This window comes from Acromyrmex echinatior, chromosome 9 (assembly GCF_024713525.1).
Source record: "Acromyrmex echinatior isolate Ae372 chromosome 9, ASM2471352v2, whole genome shotgun sequence".
Classification (NCBI taxonomy): Eukaryota; Metazoa; Arthropoda; class Insecta; order Hymenoptera; family Formicidae; genus Acromyrmex; species Acromyrmex echinatior.
This window is the reverse complement of record NC_141860.1, coordinates 1,619,356-1,646,927: the sequence shown is the minus strand read 5'-3', so window position 1 is coordinate 1,646,927 and position 27,572 is coordinate 1,619,356. Positions and strand designations below refer to the sequence as shown.

At 33.3% G+C, this 27,572-nt stretch overlaps 1 protein-coding gene across 2 annotated transcripts in view; it reads right to left on the bottom strand.

The window, feature by feature from the left end:
- The window catches only part of LOC105155036 (uncharacterized), a 342,981-nt gene that overhangs the window by 1,169 nt on the left and 314,240 nt on the right, over positions 1 to 27,572 (bottom strand). The window lies entirely within an intron of this gene.

Genomic DNA, 27,572 nt, shown 5'->3' with positions numbered 1-27,572 from the left:
ATAGATATTGAAATATACGCAATATCAATTTCCTATAAGAGGTACGCAAAAATATATAGTACGGTATTCATAATTGAATCTTATACTTAAAACTGTCTTAAGTATAGTCTTAAGAAATCGTGAATCAATCAAATAACCATATTAATATTTTAAGGCATTACTTAAGACAGTCTTAAAATAAGAACGGATTATGAATACCGCTCTTAGAATTTAATTGTATAAAACTGAATTTTGAATCACTATTACCTCTTTTCCTCATTGTGACTTATTTCGAATTCATAGTGAAACATTTCACATCGCGAATATACCTACTCTGATAGCAAAGCCTGCAAAGACAGATTTTGAGCAGAACCAACTATTAATTTTTGATTGCAAAAAGGCAATAAATTGTACGCAAGGTTTGTTATCCAACACTGTCAGCAAATTGCTGTCAGAAATATGACAAAATCTGCAAGACATACAGGGTGTCCTAAAAAGATTAAAACATCTGAATATCTTGGAAAAAATAAATTTTACAGAAGTATTTCAGACAAAAATTGTAGGATATAAAAAGGTCTTTTTACTGATCTTATCAATTTGACCTTGGGTGGTGTTGCCAAGATCAGATCAAGGTCACATTGATTTTTTAAAACGGAACACCCTACTTTTGATTCCAGAATCTAATAGCAATAGAGCTTTTTAAAATAATACAATAAAGTTATTTTTCCTTAAGTATTTTATAGTTATAAGGCTTGAAAGTTACAGTACCGCTGGTATTAGCATTACGCAAGCTGTTCAACCGGTTAAAATCTCTTGGATGTTGTTTAGGATCATGTCCTGGATTGTACTGAAAATTCATTTTTATATAAAAATGAAAATAATAGTCTTATAACTTGAAAAGCACTTTATGAAAAACAACTTTTTTGAAAAACTCTTGACACCAGCTATTAGATTCTGGAATCAAAAGTAAGATATTTCGTTTAAAAAAATCAATGTGACCTTGACCTGACCTTGGCGACGCTATCCAATGTCAAACTGATAAGGTCAGTAAATGGGTCTTTTTGAACATTTGTCTAAAACATTTTTCTGTAAAATTTATATTTTCCAAGATATTCAGATATCTTGAATTTGTTCGGACACCTTGTATATGCTATGCCAGATGGTAGCAAAAATCTTGGTAGCAGAAACCGAATAATATCTATCATGAAATAGATCAAAATGGATTCCGATAGGAATTATTCAATTATTTCCTATATTTATTGTGTTTTCTAGAAAAAATGGAATAATTTTGATTGGAATTCATTCCGGCATGTTCCATGACAGTTACGCTCCTTTCGTTCATATAAGTAAAAATTTTTTTTTTCCTACGCTGTATTTCCTTTTGCTATTTGGTTTTACATCATCTATATAAAATACTCATTAATTTGAACATTTTGCATAAATATTCCATGTCAAAATTTATTGGAATAACATTTAGATAATCATATTATTCACATTGTATGGACGTGACGTGTGCGTTGGCTAGAGTGAACCAAACAGATCATTCGCGAGGCATGTGCCAATGCCGAACAATGAAATTCTTGAGATAACTCTGTCCGGAGACGAGAAATTTATTCCCACGAGCCGAAGCTTTTATCGCATTGTTATCCTACATAAAACTCATCATGGAGTAATTCAATTGAGATGTTTCAATTTTTATAGTCGCCTGAAACGAGCATCAATTAATGTGGATTAATTACGGCTCATGACGTACCTGTCGCTCGTCGTTCGAATTCATGAAATTTCGTACATACAGATTAAAGCTCTTATTGTTTTGCATTTTTGTGTTATACTGTTTACATTTTTGTTTAATTTCGCTATTTTGTCGTAATTATTTTATACAAGCCCGAAATATGTATCAACAAATGCGCGCTAATCGCATATTTTACGAGGCGTCTGATGTGCGCCTACCAATCAGAAGTTTAGGAAAGGGCTAGGATGAAAAGACTTTCAGACTAGGATGAAAAACTTGAGAAATAAATTAACTAATAACTTCATAGCTTCATTTATTTTTAGAAAATTGATTTAATCTTTTGAATTTATATAAATTTAGTTGCTTTCGTGTCAAATTCCAGCTTAGTAGACCGTTATTTCTATGGGAAATTCAATGTCCAAATTTGGCAATGTATTTGCCGATTCCTAAAAAACCGAGCCCCCTTTTCCTTCCGAATCGCGAATCACTAAGTTACTGAATCGTCAAATCGATTATTACGATTTATTTCAGACCCATGTCTGGATCAAGACATCTTGTTGCGAAAATCAAAGAAGATACTGAAATCGAGCAAGAAGATTGGAACACTTCGAAATATATTGGGTTGGAGAAAAAGTTCTGCGGAATTTTGATAGCTCAAAATTACATACAGAACATTTGTTAAGAAATTTTCGACTATATGATGTGAAAGCTTAAAGTTTTTCCTAAAAATTCATTTTTAAAAAATATTCCTTTTTGTTACACGCGGATTAAATAAAAAGACATTCTGATTTTGATTACTCATAATTTCGTTAAAAAGCATCGTAATTAATAAAACAGATTCTTAAAGCTGAAACATTGCTCTATCAAGTGGTATAATTGTCAATTTAAAAAAGAAATAGAATATATGTACATTTGAGCTAAAAATGTGATATTATTGTCCTTTTTTCCATTGCACAATAGTTATACTGATAGTAATATCACATTTTTAACTCAAATTTCTATATATATTTTACATTTAAAAAATTAACATGATACTATTCAATAGAGCAACGTTTCAGCTTTAGGTATCTGTTTTTTTAATTACAGTATGATAATATTCAATAGAGATATGAAGAATCAAAATCAGAATGCTTCTTTTTATTTAACTCGCGAATAGCTGAAGAACAAAAAATCGTAGAAATATTTTCAAAAAATGATTTTGTAAGGAAAAACTTCAAACTTTCAATGATATAGTTGACAATTTTTACAAATTTTTTTTCGCAGGTAACAGATCCACTGAAAAGAAAAATTTCTCTTTTTTTCATAGTTTTTTTTTTGTAATTTTTTCTATGGGTATAAAAATTACAAATTTCGCATAAATTCAAAAAATATAGTAACTATGGCGGCTATAAGTGCCAACACAACGGCTCGGCATACACACAACGGCCGCGCGAGTGCACAAAGACGAACTTTCTCGCAAGCGCTCGCGAGACGCGAACTTTGAATACTGCGACACAACATCCAGAGGGCAGGCGCGACAATCGCGGACCCATACGCGAGAAAAACCTGGCCAGCCATATAAGACCTACGGAAGCGAGGAACGACATCGCATGGCTCATGGTCCATCCAAGAGGAGAACTACATGAACCTTAATTACGCTAAGCTCCGGCAGCTGACCAAGTCAGCCAAGGTGATTCTGAGAGCAGCAGCAACAGAGGAGGCGCCTCAAGGAACAGCAGTAGAGCCAAGGTCAACGCCACCCAGCGGACACCAGCGCGAATGGACACTGCAGCACCACACCTACTAGCGCCAGGGACGTAGACACTCCACCCACTGGACATCTTACTCAGACGCCTGTTGCGGACACGCCCATTGAAAAGCGTGTGAAACAGCCGACGCTAGCATAAGGCCTCACCGACGCGTAGAGGTACCACCGGAGGTGTCGCCGCTACTGCCAACGCCGCCTGCAGTCCGCCTGCCGACAACACCACAGAAGGCGATAGCCGAGACACAAACCAGCGAAGAGGACTAGAGGACGCCGCCGTCGATAGGTCCACGGGAGCAGTCTCCGCCCATGCCGCTAGGAACACCGCCGACGCTGCGGAAACGCGTTTCCTTCACACTATCATTGGTAGATGAGAACAACTATCTCCTACCTCCGAAGTGGACGCATAGCACACCTTCCGTCAGCTACCGTCTCTCGTTGACGCAAACCAAACGACCCTTTCCAGGGCCACACATGTATACCACATCGTCTTTGTCAAAACATTGTAAATAGCTGTAAATACACCTTGTATATATTGGGTCATCTAAAAAGTATTTGCGGTACTTTGTCACTAGATATATGACCATCAACACCATCTAGTAACAAAAAACCGCGGATACTTTTTAGATGACCCAATATCATACAACTCTGCGCCGTCTTTTTCTTCTTCGTACCGACTCTTGAACCGTTCTACTAACACACGGTGGGCAATAGAGGCTGACGATCGACTGCAAAACCAATAGAATACCCGCCAAAGTAACTATTTGAAAGTAGAGATTTTATGCTTTAAAATTTTATGCTTTTTTTAAATTTAAATTTTGATCATTTTTAACAAAGATATTGTATATATAATTTTTACAATTTTTATAATTGATATATAATTTTGAACTAACAAAATATTGTAGAACTTTTCCTCCAACCCAATAATAAGAATTTTTGAAGAATATGCATGTTTCTATTTTCTTTCTTTTTTTTCTCCTTATACCCCAATGGGCTGATTGCGCTTATAGGAGCTGCTCAGTAGAGTGTAACAAAAAAATAAAAAAGTCGCAGCTTCTTTTGGCCCAAATGTGAGAAAGTTGTGTTTCGGGGTGAATATCAATCATGCCAAAGCTCGATCGGTTAATATCTTCCGACAAGCGCCTCAAAAATTTGAAATTTTTGTGAAAAGTTTAAAAATTAGAAAATTGGTAGCAGTCTCTCGACGTTTGAAAAGAGAGGAGTGAGGAGAAGAGAAAAAATATAATAGTGCATTCAAGATTCCCCCTCCACTCATTATCTACCGCTAAGGTTCTCCCTGCACTCCCCTCTTTCGTTTGATAGAAAGTCCCCGTCCCCTTCCCTACTATCTTTGTATGCAGTGACTGAGTCTCGACTAATCGAAAACTGCTCACATTTAATTGTTCATTGTTTCTTCTTCTGTATTAAGCTACTTTTTGTCGTCGAATTCCAACACATATATTGAGCAATCTGTTTTAATTTATTGTACTGTTTAGTATTTATACTCACAATACACAACATGAATCTCAGCAAACCACGGAAATTTTCATTTCATGGAGCTGTCGCTTGTCCACTATTTGGATCACTAAGAGATATTAGTTCTCTAAGAATCCTTTCTTCATACAAAGATGTTATCTCATGCTGTTTGTACGAATGGTGGGAACTTGATTCTAGTCAAGATCAAAAAAGGAGTGGTAACAGGGAACCTAAATTTTCAGATGCAAACAAAATTGCTACAAAGAAAATTGTTACAAGAAATTTATCAAAAAGTGTCTATTGCAACAGTTACTCGACAGCGAATTACTGCCATGATCTAGTCATATCATACATTAAAATCAAAGATGAAAAGGCAAAAGTCAAATAGTGACTGATTGTATACAAATATTCAAAAAAGCAGAAAAATTGTTTGACATCTTAGCCTGAAAATATCTTGGTTTTAATGAGCTTTGTCATTGCTTTAAAGATAAAAAAGTACACAAATTTGAACAAGCTTTTCTTACAGACTAAAGAACTGAAAGAAAAATGTTTATAAGCACGGTAGATATTCAAAAACTGCAAAAGAGACAAGAGCGCAAGGCCCAGAGAAGCCTTTATTCTTCTGCATTTACGTCCTCAGACGTTTTTCCATCGAAACTGTCAGAGGATACTCTCGAAGATGATAGCGATGACACCGACGATGAATTGTATTTGCAGTCTCATCCAGGGTGAAGATGATTCAAGCCAAACCGTGGTGTCAATTCACCAAAACAAATGCGACTGAAGCTCACCAACTCTGCACTAGAGGTTCGGCATTTCAAACAGAGTAGCAGCAGTTTATAGTTCAGCTCTGTTCAAGAATGTGGGACTTTTATCTAAAACAGACAAAATACTTATTATTGATAAGAACAAAGTATTTAGAGAGAAAAGATGCACAGGAAAAGAGCTTTACAGAAAAACATGATGACAATGGTTACTTTACTGGTACTTTGATGATCATCACATCATGCTCTTCGGGGAAAAATACAATGGCAAATACTTCAAAAGAACAATTAATGAAGACCACTTTAACTTTACTTTCTAGTAAAAGAACCAAAACTACAGTATATTGCGCACGTTTCTCCGAGGTCAGGCAGAAGTGCAAATATATTAGACAGCATTTGTACATCGATGATCAGATAATAAATCGTATTCGTGTCGCTGTGACGAGACGAATATGAATACAAGCATTAATGGAGGCATTATCAGACTCTTGGAAATCAGATTAGGCAGGCCACTTCAATGGATCATTTATCTTTTACATTTCAATGAACTGCCTCTTCGACATCTTTTTATCAATATTAACTTCAACTTCTGGACCAACGAGTTACTCTCCGATTGGTAAGATTCTGAAAGGTTACAGAGAGTGTCTTCTTGTTAAATTTCAAGCCAAAGATTGTGATCTTCTCGATGATGACTCTTCTCTTCTAAATAAAGATCAACAATATTTATTTAGAATTATTTCTGCTATTAAAGCTGGTAAAATGCCAGAAGATTTTGCTCATTCTGAGGTACTTTGAATCATTCGCGTTGGTTAACTACCGCTAACAGAATTTTAAGGTTATGTTTCTACTTGGCGTCCTAGAGCAGGAATAAAATTACTCGTGATGTGATGATTTCATTCTGAAAGTCCATATTCCTTCCTTTCATATCAAACAAAAATTCTTCAAAGATGCTCGCCATGTTTGACAAATCATCTAGATACTGATCCAAGAAGTACATCGATGGAATCATCTCAAACAATACTTACTTTGCATTGCCCGAGAACATCCTTTTGGCTATGTTGACGGATAACAGATACAAAGTTCGGGAATTAGCCGTGCAAAGGATGATTTCTGTTCGCATACAATCAGAATCTACTGAAATTCGCGAGTGTTCTGTGCTTCCACTTAATTTTGACTCCACAAATTATATAGACTTGATTCATTGGAATTCATATCAGATGATATCTCCTTCAACCCTAGACTACATTGACACGGAGCCTTTACAAGAAATGCTTGAGAAAAAAAATATTCCTAAAATATTGGGACTTTGAGACATATCTCTGCCATACTCAGGCAGTGAAGCGCAGGATCAAAATTGTGACAGAGATCTCAAGCAAAATCTTTGGAACGAAGCAAGAAATGGTTTTACTCTTGAGTCGCACAAGTAATTGCCTACCTTTAAGATTAAGTCGCAATTCCCAATTTAAATATACTCGAGCACACGCTTAATCATGTGTTAAACCCAATATCCAATTGTTTCCATTTCTGTCTTTCTAATATTGATTCTCGACTTTGACGTTTTCTTAAATCAATCTATGTATTCTTGATCTTTGAGTCCATAAATAGGGTGATTGAGTTGGGCATGGAACGAAACTAAGTGCAGACACTTTCACGTGGTAAGTTTTGAGTCATCCAGGTAGCAGTGCTGGCAACGTTTGCTGACCATGTGTGATTTGACTATGCATTGCTAGCGCCACATTTGCCTCTTGTGCCAAAAATTCCAAAAGGACATTATCCCACTCCGTAGCAGCGACGACGACGACGACGTTTCTTAATTTTTTTTTAATGAAAGTTTCAGATTCGCATTTTGCATCGCAATATTTCCGCTCGTAGAGCATGTAGAAAAAATAAAAACACTTTCATTGTATATTTCGAGCGTAATCGATTTAGCACACTTAGAACTTCGGTTTAGTCCTTATTGAGATCTGGCGCAACTCGCCGGTTCGCGTAAAGTAGCCACGGTAGTGTTGCTGCGTAGCTTAGCACCGAGACACTACCAGTGTCTCCAGATTTTGCTTCTGTAAGAATTGAATAATAAAAAAAAACTTAGTTTAGAATGTATTATTCCACTTTTGAAAAAAATTTAAATTTTTAAATAGTATGTCTTCTAAATGGCGTATAAGATAAAATTGAAGATGAACCAAACAAACTTTAGATCGAGATTCAGAGTTGAAATTTTGTGGAATACGAAAAAAGAAACTGTGTGTGTATGTGTGCGCGTGTGTGTGCGCGTGTGTGTATGTGTGCACGTGTGTGTATGCGTGTGAGTGCGGGCGTGTATACGTGCGTGCGTGCGTGCGTGCGCGCGCGCGAATACAGTATAAAAAATTTGATTGTTCTGTACAGCGTAAGAGACAAGATTTTACATAAAAATAATTCCGATACAGTTTAATAAAGATAATTCTGATACAACATGTTATAAGCATATTTATAATATTAAAGTAGAGGTTGTAATATACTTTAATTTTAAATTATGAAAAACTCTAGAGGAGGGGGGGGTTAATAAATTATTATGTAAAAGGGAGAAAATTCTTTCTAAATTACATTTTTTTATCACTCAAGTGTTACAGAAGCAAAAAAGGTAGTATATACTTTAGCGCAATAATTTTGTCCATCTAGATTGCAAAAATATCACACTATGCGATCGAAGATTGCCAATACTATCAAAGTAAACAGATCCCCCCGCTTCACATATGCTATCTAATGAATACCTTGTCCCTCGGCATTATCCAAATTTACGCTCTCGTTTCGATATACTCCCTCTATTGGTAAGAAAGTACGCATAAAGATACCTCTAAAATATTGAATGCAATACGTTTGGCTAGCTGTTACAGTTATAAGTTGGTAGTTATATCCTTTGGAATTTTTAATGCTTTTTTTTATTTTTTTTTATTTTTTCCATTTTTTTATTGATAAGAAATTTGTATTTATTTATTTATTTATTGTGATAATTATTTAGAGAATACAGATATCACTGCAAAACTTGATAAAAATATATTTACTCGTTTTCATTTAAAATGAAAGAATGGCAGAAAAACGTGGTAGTACGCTTTACGAAGTGAATTAAATGTTAAAGTTGGGCTATGTTTGGAAACATTACCCGAATGCTCCCATGTATCATTTTATCTTGTGTTTAACATTGGATAATAAGATAATATATGAGGACACTCGGGTGACGTTTACGCAACTCTAATAATTGTTCAGATAAACTTTAAATACGAAGCGCCACTATCTGAATGTTAAGATATTGAATTATTATATATATTTATTTGAATGAATTAATTTTAGAAATTATAATTGCATGCCGATATGGTTGTCGGACTTCCAACGCAATCAATCTGTAATATTAATAATCTCCCCAAATTTCCCAAATTTAGTCTTAAAAGACTGTAATAAACTTATTGCGAAAAATATTGCTTTGGCCGGGAGTCGAACCCGGATCTCTTGCATTCCGAGCGTCCTAAGCCTTTAGATTACTCTTTCGGTAGTTTAAAGGCTTAGGACGCTCGACACCGGATTATTTGTCAATGAACTGTAAAACAATTCGCAATATTGCAAGCATATTTCGTTCAATTTTTTATTGTAGTCACGGAAAAACTCCTTTTCGTGTCAAAAGATTAAAATTTTCTTGCGACAAATTACAAACGAATCTTTGTAATTTAAATTATAATTTGAGTGCGTGGGACTTCTATCTTTCAGTCAAGTGGCAATGTTCGCGTACTCGCATATCGTCTGGCTCGATTTTTCGTACACGTGGCAGTGCGTGGCGCTATTAAATTTTTTCCAGTCGTTCCGCGTCATCTGTCATAGGTACATTAGTCGAAATTATAGACTGTACATTATACGCTTAGAGTTCTCCAGCAAACCACACTATACAATCCTTATCTTGACGAAACCGTTTCTTCGATAGCGAGTCGTCATACTTGTATGAGCAATGCATGTAGTATCCGATGCCTTGTGTCGTTGATACTCATATATAGACGTTACCGAATCTTTCTCCATCCAAGGCATATTCCAAATCGGTACACAACAAACGGGACGTGTTCCTTCCTGCAGTGGTTATTGAAGCTGAGCCACTTGTTGTCCTTGCTTAGCAACTTGAGCGTAATTATTAAGTTTTCCGCAGTCTGTGTGGATCTGCAGCTTTGCACTAGATTCAAAATAGTGCAGGTATCTGGAAAATAACATAAATTATTATTATTTTTACAAAAGAATGTTACAGAAAATTTATATATATATATATTTTTTATTAAATATATACATACTTGTCACAAAAGTTGTCTAGTATTTTTATCTTTCTTATTCACTTGCGAACCTACGAGGCAAAACAAATCCTTGATCCATGCAAAATATCCTGTATTATCGTTGCATGAATCCTATATGTACAGCAAATTGACGTGCCTCTTTCGGTCTGTGAGCCATAACGAAAAAATTTTTTTGCTTTTCAATGCTGTAGATATTGATGGAACTGTCATTGAGATTTTCAAATCTTTCAACTCAAGTTGAGTCTTTTGACTCAACATCATTGGAAACTGAATGTCTTGAAGATTACCATTGAATAATAAGGATATGAGGATTTTGAGTTTGTGTTACTTTTAACCGAATATACAGCGGCTATCACGCCATATATAATACATGATTATGCGAAGGCATGCGTTGCCTAAAAATTACACATTAATCACTGCTCTCTTCATTTTTATTTCTCGTGGTAACTTGATATGGCATCCCACATGCAATAGATTGTACTTATTCACGTTCATGGTCGAATTTAGGATACGCGTCCACCCATTATCGCGCTGCTGAAATTCTTTCAACGATGTCAGAATAGGTTCGACGACGCGTATCATTCTTTTAAATCAGACGAATGAAAGAGTTTATAGTTTTTGTATTAACACTTTTATTCGCGCGTTTATCACTTGATATGAATTCACCATCAAAAGTAATGTTTATCTTAATGTTATCACTGTATAATGTCTCGCACACACTCACTATTTCTCTCGCATCTTCAAGGAACTGGCGAGACTCGATATGTCCAGAGTATCACGGCACCGGTCAGTATATGGCTTTCGAATGCCGTTTCGATTTCACATTATCGGAGTTCCGCGCTATACCAGCATCCACTTGCACAAATCTTCTATACACGAATCCTTCAAGCCGCGCGATACGAGCGATCACGATTGTCTATTACCAATCGACCGCAGACGTTTAACACGACTCTGCTCTTCCAGAGATTTGATGAAATTATCATAATAGTATTCCTAAGAAACTATTCTTGTGTATTCAATCGAGCGGCTTGTGCTACCAAATCGCATTCCGTTTGCTCCATATTAAAATGTACTTTTTTTACAGTCTTTCCGCTAAAAATTTTAGGGAAAATTAAGCACTCTGATACAATACTCCCAAAAGAAAACTTCGAATTCGACTACTCAGTGTATTTTTTTTGTTTTATATAGCATGGGAGTTGCGTTATTTGATACGCTGCAAATTCTAATATATTTCCGAAGGCCGATTATATCGCAATTGTAAAGATAAATCAAAAATATTTTGAATAAAGAGCATGGGAACAGATACGCTTTATTGTCGTCGATTCCTTAGATAAAAAAAAGGTTTGATATCGTCAAAGTGCATTCTTATGATATGTGTCATTTTAATGATAATTAAATTGAAAAACAAACTCACTATTTTTTATATATATAATATATATATAATATATATAATATATATAATAATTTTATATATATATATTTTATATATATTTATATATAGATAAATAAAAATTCCACATGGATACATTGCTCAAAAACTCATTTTTAAAAAAGATAATATGAACAGACAGACTTTATTGTCGTTAGCGTCCTTTAGATTAAAAAGATCAATATCAAAATGCATTCTTAGTACATGTGTCATTGCATAGTTTAACATAGGCTTGATAGTAGTTATATTGAAAATTAACTCGTTTTTTTTTAAGGTAAGTAAAATTTTCACATTGAATACTCTGCCTAAAAAACTCATTTTTTGAAAAAGATGATAGAAACAGACAAACTTTGTTATCGTTGACACCGATCTCTTAGATAATAAAAAAGTTCGATATCGTCAGAGCGCATTCTTATCAGCATTTATCCTTCTATTATTGCGACTGTTCTTCGAAGTATAATGTATACGAAAAAACATCCTTTCCAGCTATAAAAAAATATCTATAAAGTTTCCATAAAGTTTTTAATATATTTTTCTACAGCTTACTTATCCATTGTTCTTCTTAGAAGAACATCTTACTCGAAACTACCACGCAATATATATCTCATTTTGAGAAAGAGGTTCGCACTGACACTCACATCGCATAAATATCTAGAAATTGGTATCAACGCATTATTTTATACTACCATAGCAATATGTATTGAAGACAACTGAAGCAATTCTATTTACATGGCTAATACAACGTGGTGGACAATAATACAACGCGGACATGAAAGAATTCGTGCAGTCAATCGTAGGAAATTCATGATCTTCTCGTGGAAATTATAAAAATACGAAACGAAAATGTAGTAAAATTCATCGGATGATACTTTTATATACATGATGTCTTTAACTGTGTTGTTTATGCTGAATCTCGAACATTGCATTGAGCATGCAAGTTACTGGATGGTGCAGAATGTACATAAAGTTAATGAAAAATTTCGACAATTTGTGACTATTATACTCAAAATTCTATTAATAATAAATGTGATGCGTTAAAAAAATTGCGTGAAGTTTATGATGAAACTTCAGATTGCGAATTATTAATGTACGCTATTGAGATAAAATTGTATACGCTGCAAATTGTAAATACTATGATTTTTAAAGTAAGAAATAAATTAATGTTTTGCAAAAAAATGGTATATTATGATATCTAAATATATTACTCAATTTATTGAATTATTTTTAGTTTCCTTTTCCCCTTATCTCTATTCAGCGGTTTAGAATTATATATGATAAGAAGACTTGCAGTTTCTTTCTCAAATAAGTTAATCAAATTATTAAAATATAAATTAATAATGAAAAATTATAATTCTAATCTCTCTTTTTTTCTAGGTTTTCTTCATAATCCTAAAATATTTTTTCGCTTCCTTCTATAACATCATTTTGCTTGTCACGTAACTTTAAAACTTGCACGTTCTTGTTTTTTCTTATCGCAAATGGAAACAAGTCTTCCTTCTTTCCCTATAATTAAGAATCTATTAATGATAATTGTTTAGTAGTATGTATATAGTTCAATAAGTGTGTGTTCCATAATTATTTAACAATAATTTTAATAATGATTTGATAATTAGGAATACCTGGCTATTTGTAGTATATTATTTAAAAAATTATTATTAGTTGTTAAATTAAAATCATTGCTGAGTCATATCATTTTAATAACAAAGGTGTTAACTGTTTATAGACATGATAATTTTTATAAAGATGAACTTGTTACATCTGAATTGATTTGGTTATGCAATTTTTTATATCATTTATGGAAGAAAAAATTTATCAGTATTTATGACTATTTTTTATGATTACATATTCAAACGTTGTTATTTGTTAAGGTTTATATACACAATTCCGACGTTATTATTTTGTAAGTTTAAATTTGATTTCTAACATTGAAAATGACTCGATCGGAATTGAAACATTTTTAATCTAATATTATTAAATAGTTTTTTGTATTTATATCTGGCTCGTTGCTCAACCTTTTATGTTTTGATTTATATGTGATACTCCTGCCAAATCTTTTATTTGTTTTATAAAGGATCATACAGGTTTTTATTCCTGTACAAAATGTTTTCAAAAAGGAATGTATTTAAAAAGTCGAACTTGTTTTCTTAAAATTAATTATATAGAAAGAATAGATCATAATTTCAAAAATAAAAGCTAGATTCAACATTATCCTAGTACTTTCATAATAAAAAGAATTCCAAGATAATTTGATTTGAAGAGATTAATATGATTTCTTGTGTGCCCTTAGAACATATCACCTCACTTGTATAGGTGTTATAAAAACATTGTTGATGATGTGGATTTTTGGAAAGCTACACACATAAAATTAGAATCCGCAAAAATTAATGAGATTAACAGACAATTGCTATTAATGCTGAATATACCAAATGAATCGCTCAAAAACTGCGTGTTTTAAATGAAATCAAGAGATGGAAGGCAACTGAATTTAGATTCTTTTTACTATATCTAGTTATTTTAAAAGAAAACATTGAAAAACACAGATATATAAATTTTCTTTGCCTTCACATTGCATTCACAATTTTTTCAAACGAAGAATACATCCAGAAATATGCAAACTACGCGCATTTATTACTTACACATTTTGTTCAGAATTTTGGTAAATTATATGGGAAAGAAAATATATCTTATAATAGCTTAATTACATAGCTTAATTCATATATATGATGACATAAAAATTTTAGTAGATATAGCGCATTTCTATTCGAAAATTATCTTCAAAGTTTGAAGAAATTATCTAGAAAACACGAGAAATCATTACAACAAATTGTAAAACGAATAAAAGAACGTCATCAGACAGTTTATTCAAAAGGTCAATAAAGAAAGGGTGTCTCAAAATGACCTGACATTTTAATGTATTAATAAAACATATTATTTATTTGAAAAGTACACATGTTTTTAGTTTAATATAAAGTACAAACATGGAAGTTATATGTGGAACACAATATCCGATAAATGGCCGCCTCGACTCTGTTTGCAAACGTTCATTCTTTTGACAAAATTTTCAATGACATTTTGGCATAATTGCGGACTAATTTCATTAATGGTACGTCTAATTTCTTCCTTCAACTCCGGAATGGTCTGTGGATCATTGGCATACACTTTTCCTTTCAGAAAACCCCAAAGAAAGAAGTCCAATGGCGTCAAATCGCACGATCTTGGTGGCCAATTCACATTGCCGCGGCGCGAAATAACACGACCATGAAACTTCGTCTGCAATAACTGTAGTGGATTTTCACAATTTCTATGCGTTGCTCGATCGTGTAATTCTCCATGACTAAACCTCAATACTTCCTGATGCCAGTTGTTAAAGGTTAGTACGTTACGTTCGCTGCAAAAAAAATGGCGCGCAATTTAAAATGTCAGATCATTTTGAGACACCCTTTATAAGCAAGAACACTTCGAAAGTTCTAATCAAAATTATATTCAGTTTAAAATACTTATCCTTGAAAAGTTTCTATTTAGTATTGGAAATCTTTCCGATTTTCATTTTATTTAACAAATGGAAATATCATGAAAACAGAAAATATTTTAGTAAAGAATATTTATGTATATGGAAGAATATTTTTCGAGTCAAATAATTTATTTGATCATCTTTGCGACTCAAATATTTTAAACATATATGTTGCAAAGAATTTGGATGAATATTCTATACGGAGTGTGGAAGATATACAGAACAAGATGATAGTCTTTATTCAAGAAGAAGACTTTATATTTTTCCCACTTCATCATTAGCAATAAATTTTACTTTTTTCTAATCTACTATTTAATTATCAAAAGTAAGTAAAAGTTATTATTGAGCTTATAATTGATTTTATTCTAGATATTCTAAATACGATAAATAGTTGGAAAGTAGTGCATTTATTAAAGAAGATACAGTTGAAGCCGTGCTAGCGTCCTGGGTTAAGGATATTAATGGACGTTATTGGCCACTATTCAGTGGATTAAAATTAAGAAGTTTGATAAATAATTACACCCCATCTGACTAAAATAGAGATTTTCATCAATCAAAGTTAATTAATGAATTATATGTATTTATTTGAAAATAAATGTTCTATTTTTTAATAATGCAATACAAATTTTAAGAGATCTGACAATAGCAAGAAATAAAGCAGTTCAAGCTGAAGAAACTTCTGATTTAGCATTAGAAAATAAAACATATTCGAGGAAAATTAAAGAAATATCCAGATATATGTTCAATTCAGATTTAGATTCAAGTGTGAATTTCAGCAAAACTTTTTCTGATAAAAAAAATGACATAAGTTTAGAAAATGACGAAGATAATAAAGATGACAAAATAATTGACATTTCAATTTTGAGGAATATTATCAAAAGTAGGTGTGTATATATATAAAATGCATAGTAAATGCATGAATATACGGCTCCACTCGTCCCGAGCAGGTAGAGCGGACTAAACTGAGTAGAAAAGTTCTCTCCTATTTTGCAATGCTCTCTTTACTGAGTAGAAAAGTTCTCTACTATTTTGCAATGCTTCTTTACTATTTTGCAAAAATAGAATACGCGCGTCCCCCCTACGAGGCCCATCGAGCGCACGGCGTGCGGACCACGAGGAGCGGGAATAGCCTAGCAGATGCGCCGCGTCATTCGAGCTTAGATGTCCACGCGCCGTGCGTTCGGTGGGCCGTAACTTCGACAATAGTAGATCGGGCGGATGCGCATATTTGGCTATCTTTAAATGTTAATATCTCGTTAATTATTGCGAGCATTGCAAAGTAGTAGAGGACTTTTCTACTCAGTTTAGTCCGCTCTACCTACTCGGGACCGTATATTCATGTCACCCTGTATATACATATAAGTAAAATGATAATTGTCATGTATTAAATATATATTTAAGAGTATCTTAGGCACACACATAAACTAAAGTTCTTTTTCTTTTAAAGTCTTATTCATAAAATTTTTCTTTTTTTGTTAAGACAATTCTGTGACACTGGTTTCACAAAAAATATGACCAGTTTAGATTATGACATTCAAGTTAGTAACAATAAATATTCTTATTCTTTTAAATAGAAATCTCATCGATATTTTTTTAGTACCGAGTACATCAAAAAAAGTATCAGTCAGCCTCAAGACACTTCTACAGATATTTTGTTAATTATTCAATATTAAATAATTAAGAAATGCATAAATTTATTTACAGATTTCTAGCATATTAAAAGATCTCTTTAAGATTTTAGATACCTGAGCATCAAAAATTTAATTGTGATATTATTTCAATACTTTAGTTGTGTTTCTAAAATTGTTGACCGGAAAAATTAATGCAATTCTGATGAACTGATGCAATTCAAATGATTACAAATGTGGTATATATGTATGTACATATGTAATATATATAATTTCACATATAAAATTATTTAAGCATTAAAGATCCAGCTTCGATCGTCAAAGGCTTTCTTTCTTTTCCTGTTGTGTTTCCACATATGCGGTTCTAAAAGCTTTTGTTTAATATTGTTCAAGTAATTAAGTTGTATGAATGCAGCAATTAATATTAGATAATAATATACTGTATCCACACAACTTTAATACACAGTTACATACTAACTAAATTTAATATATATTACATTATGCATATAATTTAATTATATATATATTACTACGTTATATCTATGAATTCCATTTCATAGACATAAACACAATAAATTTCTCATTTATATAGTCTTTAAATTTCTTTTTTAATTTTCAGATGGAGCTTATGAAAGACAGATATTGCGAATGCTGTCAATTATAAAGTCGATCAAATAGCAGAAGATTTAAATAATTTCAAGATAAATAATATAATGGAAAAAGAATATTCCCAAATGGAATCTTTATTTGAAAAATTAAATTTTCCCTTAAATTCAATACAAGAACTTCATAACTTGGAAACTTATCTAGAAGATGAACAAAAGATGAAATAATATAATAATTTAAGATAAATTAACAATCTTATTTGTTATTGAACTATTTTAAGATATTAGAACTTTCGAGGTTTGGAGAAATAAATGTCAAAATAATGATTTAAAGAATAATGGAGAAAATTTTCTCGAATGAGTTAACTATATTGTTGGGTGGGATTCAAAAAGAAAAAAAAATTTTTTAAGTTGATTATTTCCCAAATAATAAGTAAGTATTTAAAAATTTATATAATATGTATATTACAGAAATATTTATATTATATAAGTAACTTCAATAAAATATTATTTTGTTTTTGCAATTGATCAATTTTTTTCCAATTTTTTTCAGACTCTGTAATGAAAATCCACACGAACACTACGATGTATATTGATAAATGTTTGTCATGTTGTTAAACTAGTCAAATTATTAGACAATTAATTGTTAATCTCTTGTATTATACAAAATGTAGTTGATCGAACGAAAATTATTCGCTTGGTAGTCAATATTACAGTCGTATTCCATCCTTTCATATAAATCGTAAATTAAAACCAAGTGAAGACAACTTATCTCCGTCTCGTCAGACAATGCAAATAATAGTTAACGAAAAATGAATTAATGTAATTTATTTGATTGTCCTTAATTTTTTGTCTTTACTTTTATATTTTGTAACATTGATAATGACCCGATCGGAGACGAAACGTATGTAATTATTATAGCTATTATTTTGTTTATTATATTATGTTCTTTATTATTTATGTCGTTGGCTCTTTGCTTTTATTTTATTCTACATCTATTTTAAGTGTTCTTTTATGCTCACAAATTTTATTTAATCATTTTTGATGATTTTGAAGTATCTGAATGTACCGATTTAATTTCTTTATTTGACATTATATCTATATGACCTTTATCTATATAATAACAAATAATTTTATATTTTTACCTATAATAAAAACCTTTATATCTTTATATTTATAACAATATGACTTTATTTATAACATATTTTTCTTCTTTTTATATATAATATTTACAGATTCTCAAGTAAAAGATTGGACGCCATACGCGTTTAGTCCGCTATATTTTTTAAGATTTGCTAAAATAGAATGAGATACATGCATATTCTATCATATTCTCTTAAGGATTCTATCCAAAAAAATAAGATAGACCAAACATATGATATATCTCTATATATCTCGTACAATATATTTCTCACTATAATTTAAGGATCTTTATCCTCAAATAACATCCTGTTACTAGTATTATATATTTAATAAATAAATAAAATATATATAAATATATTTAAAATATTTTATTATTGTTCTATAAAAATACACAGAATTTTCTATAAAAGTTTATAGAAAATTCTGTGTATTTTTATAGAACAATAATAAAATATTTTAAATATATTTATATATATTTTATTTATTTATTAAATATATAATACTCTATTAAATATTCTAGAATATTCTATTAAACTATTGTATAAAGTGATTAAAATGTTTGTAGAACATTCTGTAGAATACCTATAGGATGTTTAGAGAACGTGATTTTTTTGTCTACTTTAAGGTTTCATGAGAGATCCGTAGAAGCTTCAAAATATCACGTGAAAACATTCTATGAATATTTAAACATTCTCAGATGTTATTCCATTAATATTCACAGAACATTTATGTTGTATGGAATACTTTATCTAATATCGAACAATTTCATTATTTGAAATTCTCCTTGAGTGGTGAAGCAGCAGAAGTGATACATTCGCTAGAGATTAATCTAAATGCATGATCGATGCTCAAAGATTGTTATGACATTAAATGTCTCATAGTTTAAAAGCATGTAAAAGCCATTTTGGAGCTGCCTAGCATGAACAAACAAAATCTCATAGTATTAAAATAAATCATAGATGGCATTTTAAAGCACAGGGCGCTGAAGGCGCTGGACTATCCTATGGACATTTAGAATGACGTCTTAATGCACATATTATCCACAAAATTGAATGCCTTAATCATGAAAGAATGGCAAACAAGTGTACTGGATGCTAACGTGATCAGTTTAAAACAAATAACTGATTTCTTAATACACAAATCTCAAACATTAGAAGCGGTCAGTAAGCGTTTATCTTCCGTTGCTTTAGCTAATATTATTCATAAATCTAACAATTTCAAGAGCACCATAACTCATGTAGCGACGGCCAAGAAAAATGCATGCGACGTACCACATTTCATTTTTCAGTGTAGCAAGTTTTTAAGTTTATCCCCAGATCAACGAAACGATCTAGCTAAGTCGCACAAATTATGCCTTAATTGTTTGCGTACCAGCAACCAGCAAATGAAAGATTGTATGTCTCTATCTTGCAAATCATGTAATAAAAGACACAATTCATTATAGAGGTTAAGTCCGATTCGGGATCTAATGAGGAATCTGTCAATAAAACAAACGAAGGATCCACAACAACAGTTACCTTGGCTGATAGGTTACTACTGATGGGAACGGTCTAAATTCGTTTCATTATTGTCGATAGCTGAGGTATTGATTCATGACCAGTCAAATAAGGTACATATCCAGCGTTGTTGGACAGCGGTTCTCAATTGTATTTTATCATGAAATCTTTAGTACAACAATTAGGTTTAAAACCGCAACCAATTGACATTGCCATCGCCGGAATCAGTCAAATAGCTACTCAAGCTTATAGCATGGCACGAGTCAAAATAGCATCCAAACATAATGCCTTTTAAATCAACAAGGATGATATAATAATGAATCGTATCGGCAAAGATAATTCTACCTAAAAATATAAAGCTGGTCGATCCTAATTTCCATTAACCGGCTAATATTGATTTATTGATCTGTAGAACTTTTCTGGCAACTGATTTGTATCGGTCAAATTAAGTAAGCTAATAAACATCTCATTCTTCAAAAAACTCAGATTGGATAGTTAATCACTGGTAAGGTTATTGCTGATAGAAATACGTTTCCGACAAACTCTCATTGTTGTTTAAATGTCAGCAACTGCGAATTAGATCATAAAGTAACTCAATTTTGGCAAGTAAAGAATTGCTTCCATAATCCTCCTTTGACGCTAGAAGAAAGATTATATGGAGAAACATTTTCTACGAACTGTTCGAAGAAATCCGCAAAGTCGATTCATCGTAAAATTTCCTTTCAAGAAAAACAAGATTAATTAATTAAGAGATTCTATGGAGAATGCAACCAGAAGGTTTATGTTCATTGCAAAGGAAGAATTAAAGCAAGAATATTCGAAATTTCTGGCAGAATACCTAGTGCTTGGTCATATAAATAAGATAGAAGATTCTCAAAAGTTTGACGGTCCACATTTTTATATACCCCATCATGCGGTCATAAAGAACATCAGCCTAATTACCAAGCTCTACGTAGTTTTTGACGGTTCTTGCGCGTCAAGCAGCGGCACATCATTAAAAGACACATTAATTGTGAGATCAGCAAGACTTTTTCGCCATAGTTACGAAGTTTCGAACCTTCGCGTATGTTTTAAACGCCGATATTGTCAAGATGGCAAGTGCTGATAGATCCATCGCTCACCCCTTTGTAAAGAGTTTTGTGGCGAAAAAACGAAGAAGAGGAAATCAACACCTATGAACTCTTAACGATCACATATAGTATCTCTTCAGCATCCTTCCTAGCCATTAGATATTTGAAATATTTAGCGGAAATACAGTCTTTTCCTTAAGCAGCTGAGGTCGTCCGCGACTTCTATATGAAGAACCTGCGCTAATTCCATTCAAGAAGCAAGAATCTTGCGTGACCAGATAATCAGTTTATTGGAAAAGGGTTGCTTCGAATTAAGAAAGTAATCCTCCAATTCAAGCGAAGTGCTGGCAGATTTGACAATAAGTCTTATAATGCTTCCTTTCTTACTATTAACAAGAAGGGTAATGATTACGCACTCTCAGATTACAATGGAACTTTATGAGAGATTACTTTCAATTCAAGGTATATATGGATAAAAATAAAGGCCGAGTCACAAAGCGAAACATTTTAAACAGAATCGCACAGATATTCGATCCCCTCGTCTTATCCTTATAAGGCTGATACTTGCTACGGTCAAAATAATATTACAGCAACTTTAGCAATTGTAGTGCGACAGGGATGCCTCTGTTCCAACTAGCATATACATAGTTACGATTCAAAAAAGAACTGCAGAAGTTGAATGCGTTAAAGATTCCACATCTTGTAATCAAGCATCCGTATTCGGAAATACATATATGGCTTTTGCGATGCCAGCATGCAAGCTTATGGAGCTTGCATCTATATAAGAGCAACGGACCGGGAAGGTAACTGCGTAGCAAATCTAATATGTTTAAAAGCAAGGATAGCTCCATTAAAATGTATTTCTGTACCCCGACTCGAGTTATGTAGTGCAGTTTTACTGTTTCAATTGATTAATAAGATTATAGGAGCTGCTACATCCGAGCTCCGGATAACAAAGGAACTGGGAGCAGGAACAGAATCTTACTGATTGTGTCACGTTTAAGCTCCGGATAAGGAGCTGGGAGAAGGGCCAACACAAATTGGGAGGTGCTTCATTTTGTCTGAGTAAATTTACGACATGCTGCGGGTCAGAAGAACGAAACGGAAAACCTCTATCGCGGGCAACGCTCCGCTAAGCGGATTCACGAGTCGAACGCATTTGTTTAAAGGACACAAACTGGGTCAGTGTGCCACGAGGCGCACTTTAATACCAGATATGCCAGTGCATTCATGTGTTCTGTCTTTCGATCATAAAACTTAATTCATGTCCGGGGAGAGGACCAAGTGCAATCGCGGGAGAACTAAAAAGTTGAATACAAGGATGGATACAAAATTAATACATTCAGATTTTAGTCATACAATATAATTATCAATAAAAATAAATAAATACATTGTTTTTAAAATAATAAATTTAAAATAAAAATTAACCATTTAAAATGATGATTCAATTGAGTAATTGTTATGTGTATGTTTGTTTGTGTGTGGCTTGAGAATGAAGCGGAAAAGTTACAGGGGAGGTGAGGAAAAGGAAATTAGAGCTGAGGAGGTTCGTAGGGTTGAAAGGTGAGTGGAGAGATAAGATATTGTACAGGGACCGTGAAAGGAATAATAGCCCTCCATTCGTACTACTATTCGGTGATCGAATGAGAATGATGAGAAAATCATATGGTTAGCAGCTGGTTAGCATTATGAAAGAGAGAGAGGAATTTAATCAGAGTATATTCGTTAAATTAGTCAGAGGGGGCAAAGGGAGTGGTTACAAGGTCAAGAGATTGTTCAGTCGGAAGCGGCGGAAGAAAAAAGAGAGAGAAATTTAGATCAGAAAATATCATATAAAAAATTAGAAGAAGGGAAGATATTTGGAGATAGGAAAATACGAATTTCAGTTTCTGTAAAAATTGGCGGTGACTGAACTCGAGGTTTGACTTGATTGGAATTATGCTGAATGACTGTCGGACGGACATGGGATTGTCGTGGACAGTCAGTCTCCGCGGAAAGATAACGACGAGGAGTTAAAGTATCGCGTGAATTTGCAAATATTTGTCATTTAAGGAAATAAAAATAACTCAAAAGGGGGGGCAGGGAATAGCAAAGTGGTGACTTACTGTCTGCGGCAAATAGTACAACCGAGAACAAAACCCGATTAGCCTTGGCAGACGACGAGGTAGATAACGATGGGGCCCTGTTGGAGAATTCCTCTGGTCCAAGGATGGCGATGCTCTGACCAGATGTGCGAGTTAGCTGTTAATGATTCCTCCCTGACTCTCTCCCTGAAGCTCTGCGATGACTCTAAGTGTCGCCTGGAATAGTCTTTGAAATAAATTTCGGAAAACTATATCCCCGGAAGAAAAATCAGGAAAGTCCGTGAATACCGCTGAACCGTGGTTTTTATATAGTTTTATATAGTATTCTATCCTGATTAGTCGTGTTCTGATTGGTGGAATAGATTTTATTAATTAGGATGGTAGGATTTTTTTCTCGCTCTCGGATTGGTCAGGACTTTGGGAGAGAAAAGGATGTTGACCGGAATCTGTAGTGTGTAAGAAGTCATCCTTAATTTTATGACCTTAAATTTATGAGAAAGCGCATGTGCAGATGGTATGTCAAGAAAACATGCAGCTTCGGCACGGGATCCCCTGAACATCGCATGACATTTTTTTAGATTTTACGATCGTGGACTCATGAGAAATCCGCGACTTGACGGTTAGGAAAATGTCTTGGCGTCGATCCTGCGCCAATGGTCCTGCAGTCCAATTAATATTTTTATTATTATTTATTGCTTTTTCAATCATGGTATGATCAAGGAAGGCATCATCGACGTTTTAGTTCCGCCGTTCGCATACATGCACCGATTTTTAATTTATCTTGGGCTGATTTGCGGAGACTTACTGAAACCTTCGCTTCAGTTTGTCATGAGAAAAGAAAAATTTTTATTGCTTTTTAAATTACCACTCAATTTATCCGTTACTCATAATTATCTTTGTTCTGACGAACTCCAGATCTCCACGAAAGAAAAGAATCGTGGGAGTCCGTTAGACATAACAAAACTATTAAGTTTTAACAGCCAGTATTTGTGGATTTCACCATCGTCTTATCTTGGTTGTGATTCAGCTCTAGAAAATGGCACGTCTTTGTGGCAAACAGGATTGGCGAATTGCAGCAATATATTAACATCGAGGATCTTATCTCATGAAGAATTTCACCATCACAACTCATGGGCTCATCGTTGTGATGGAAGAACCTATGTGACTACAATTAAATAACTCTAATTCCATTGATTTAACCAGCGAAACATCGTTACCTAAACAACGCAAGATCATTATATAATTGACGGTAAACATCCCCTGTAGAAGAAGATTATAAACGATATTCTGGATTAGATGAGCCAATGCGGATCACCACTTAGTGCAAGAGATTTTATGGAAATTGCCGGAACAAGGATGGTAAACAAGGGCCCATTGAAGATTAAGAAATTGCATGCTCTACATTCTTTGTGTAAACAGAAATCTTACTTCGCAACAGAGATTTTGCGGTTGGCCAACAATCAGCGTTTGTCTTGCAAGAGTCTATTGAACTTAAGTCCTTTTGTGGATCTAGAAGGTAAGAGAAAGACTAAAGAACTCTATGTTATCTTATGCAGCAAAACATCAAATTTTGTTATCTGCAAGGCATACATTGATTAAGTTTGATTGTGTAATACTATCACGAAAAGAATTTACACGCAGAATACCAAGCAAGGTATATACATATATATTTGTTCTTATTTTAATTAAGATCAATTTATAATGTAATATTATTTATATGTATACAACGTAATTTAATTATTATTGAATTACTATTAATCGTTTAATTATCTAACAGAAGATTATATACTAAGAAACCTATTAGAACATTTGACTCATTTGGATTTAATTACAATTTTTGACTGGATGCTTATCAAGAATTTTACTTAATGAGTAATCGATCGAAATACGATATGAATCAATGCTTCAAGTTCACATCATCAGCGATTGTTTAAATTTTATTAAAGACATAATAACTTTTAGAGTATTTCAGACTTTTATTTATATTTTATCTTATTATATATTTTAATCTTATAAAAATCTCATAACCGACTTTTTCCATCAACATGAAAATGACCCGAATACGAAACATTTGTATTTGTGATCTATTTATATTAAATGTATTAAATGTATTAGGCTCTCGTAATATTGGTTCAGATGATTCAAAAGTGGTGATTGCAATATTAACGACAAACATCATTCGGGACAACCAAAAAAGTTGATTTGCAAGCATTATTGTGTAACAACCTAATTTTTATATGCGGACGTAGCTCATTGGTAATTTCGGTTTGAAGCGCAAAAAGGTTCGAACGGTGAGGTGTAATAACGGACGCTGAATAATAATGATAACACAGGCCTACATGGTTTTATTCATTGGAATTTAATGTTTTCTTATGTAATTTTTTGCGCAAAATCCGAATCTGGCTGCAAAATTGCTTCTGTTTAAAAAATCTGATAAAAAAAAACAATTTATAGAAATCTGATAGAAATTCTATATAATTTTTATCATACAATACTATTAATTATAATAAAACATGACCAAAGAGAAATTGATTAAAAACGATATCTAAACCGTGCAACAAAGATGATAGAGAAATATAAAAAATCTATCAAATATATTAGGTAAATACCCTGAAATTTACGAAGAAAAATTCTTATTGGTTTTGATAAAACATGATTAGATAGAAATTGATAAAACGATATATAAGCTATATGACAAAAATGGTAGAGAAATATAGAAAATTTATCAAATATTTCAGATAAATAATTCAGTTCGTAAAGAATAATTTACGAACCAAAAACACGATTCAATCAGATAGAGTTTTTTTTTTATCTGATTCTATCAAACTTTTTAAACAAGGCTATCAAGTCAAGATTTCATTATCTTAACCTAAAAAAGCATTTTTAACCGTATTTAAAATTAAATTAAAAATTGAAAAAATTATTGTTGTCAAATCCAATCAACGGTATTATTTACGGTCCCTTCAAAATCCATTTTGAATCATCTCAAAGTGATTTTTTTCTTCCGGAGATATACTAATTCAAAATTCGATAAATTGTACCTCATAGGAGCCTTGCCTCTAAGGCAAAGGAGGTAACTCTTCGGCCAATACATGCAAGTTGGATGACTCTTCGGCCAATTAAGTTGTTTTTACAATTATTTATGAAATCTTTTTCTTTTTTAATTTAATTTTAAATATGATTGAAAACGGCTTTTTTGACAGTTTCAGGTATCTCGAAATCTTGACGTGATAGAGCAATTCTGCATGCGGATTCAGATTCAGCGTAAAATATTACGTGAGAAAACATTGTTAAATTCCAATCAACTTTCAACACCTCAATTTTGCAGACCTGTGTAATTGAATCTACATTTGATAATTCCTTGTCTGGTATATAACGAAGTTTTTCCGCGAACGCTATAAGTTGCGGAATTCGAGAGGCCAGAAAAACGTGGATTATAATGTAGTCTGTGTATGTGTATATATGTACGCAGTCTGACTTGGTGTGGTCGCAGACGATTTTTTCAACTACAGTGTAAACGCGAGTCGCGGAGCGCGGGATGTTGATTAGCTGTGCGTCGCAGTGCATATCTGATTGGTTCTCGCAGTATGCGGGTACACACCAGCAAATTGCGTTCGTCGTACATGACGCTGTTCAAATGCGAAACATTTTCTCTGATGCAATGGGAAAAACGGGAGTACGTTTCGGCGCTCAATGGCCAAGAACACTTGAAGCAAAGAAAACTCTTTGCTAATGTCGGAACTAGTAGTTTTGATATAGCTGACATCGAGAAAACTAGACAGAGATATACGAGTACGTTCTATTCCTAGGTTCTTATCGATGTGCGGAAGGAGACGGCAAGCTAGCTGGCGGCTGAGAACATTCGACGAGGCGGAGTACATTTCGACGGGAAATTCCCGTCTGTGCACTAGTTGCACTAGTGCAATGCTGATTGGTGACTGAGAGAACACTCGGCGAGATAGAGTACACTATCTCAGACGTTTCCGTCGATACAGCAGACTAGGAAGGCCGGTATCGAGAACACTCGATAGTGGCAGAGCACTCTCTATCACTTTTCCTGCTACTGGATCTGAGAATTCGGAGCAGGATCGGGAATAGGAAAAAAAAGGCTCGCGATAAAATTCCATGATTTTTATACTTGAATTGTTGTCCGCTCATACTGTTTCGGAATCGTTTGGTGATTCCCGCCGATTAACAATACGAGTGGAAGAACCGTCGGTCGGCGATACTAAGACGGCTTCGCATATCTTCGTCGAAACGGCTGTTACCTGCGAATTATACACGAAATGATATTGCGAATGTATCGCGTCCTTAACGATAACTGTGAGTTACTGTAGTGATATCTAGTTGGCAATATCGCTCGGAACGATATTTATTTAAAATTATATCGTTACAATTGGATGAAAATCCAGCACAATCCACTTCAGAACTCGCCATAAAATTAAATATTGATCGTACAATAATTATTAAACGTTTACATGACATATGGGAAAAATTCATAAAGAAGGAAAATGGATTCCACATCAGTTATCGAAAAATTCCATTGCGAACCAATTGAACATTTATATTCCGTTAATCGCTAGACAAAAATAGAAACGTTCGAGTGT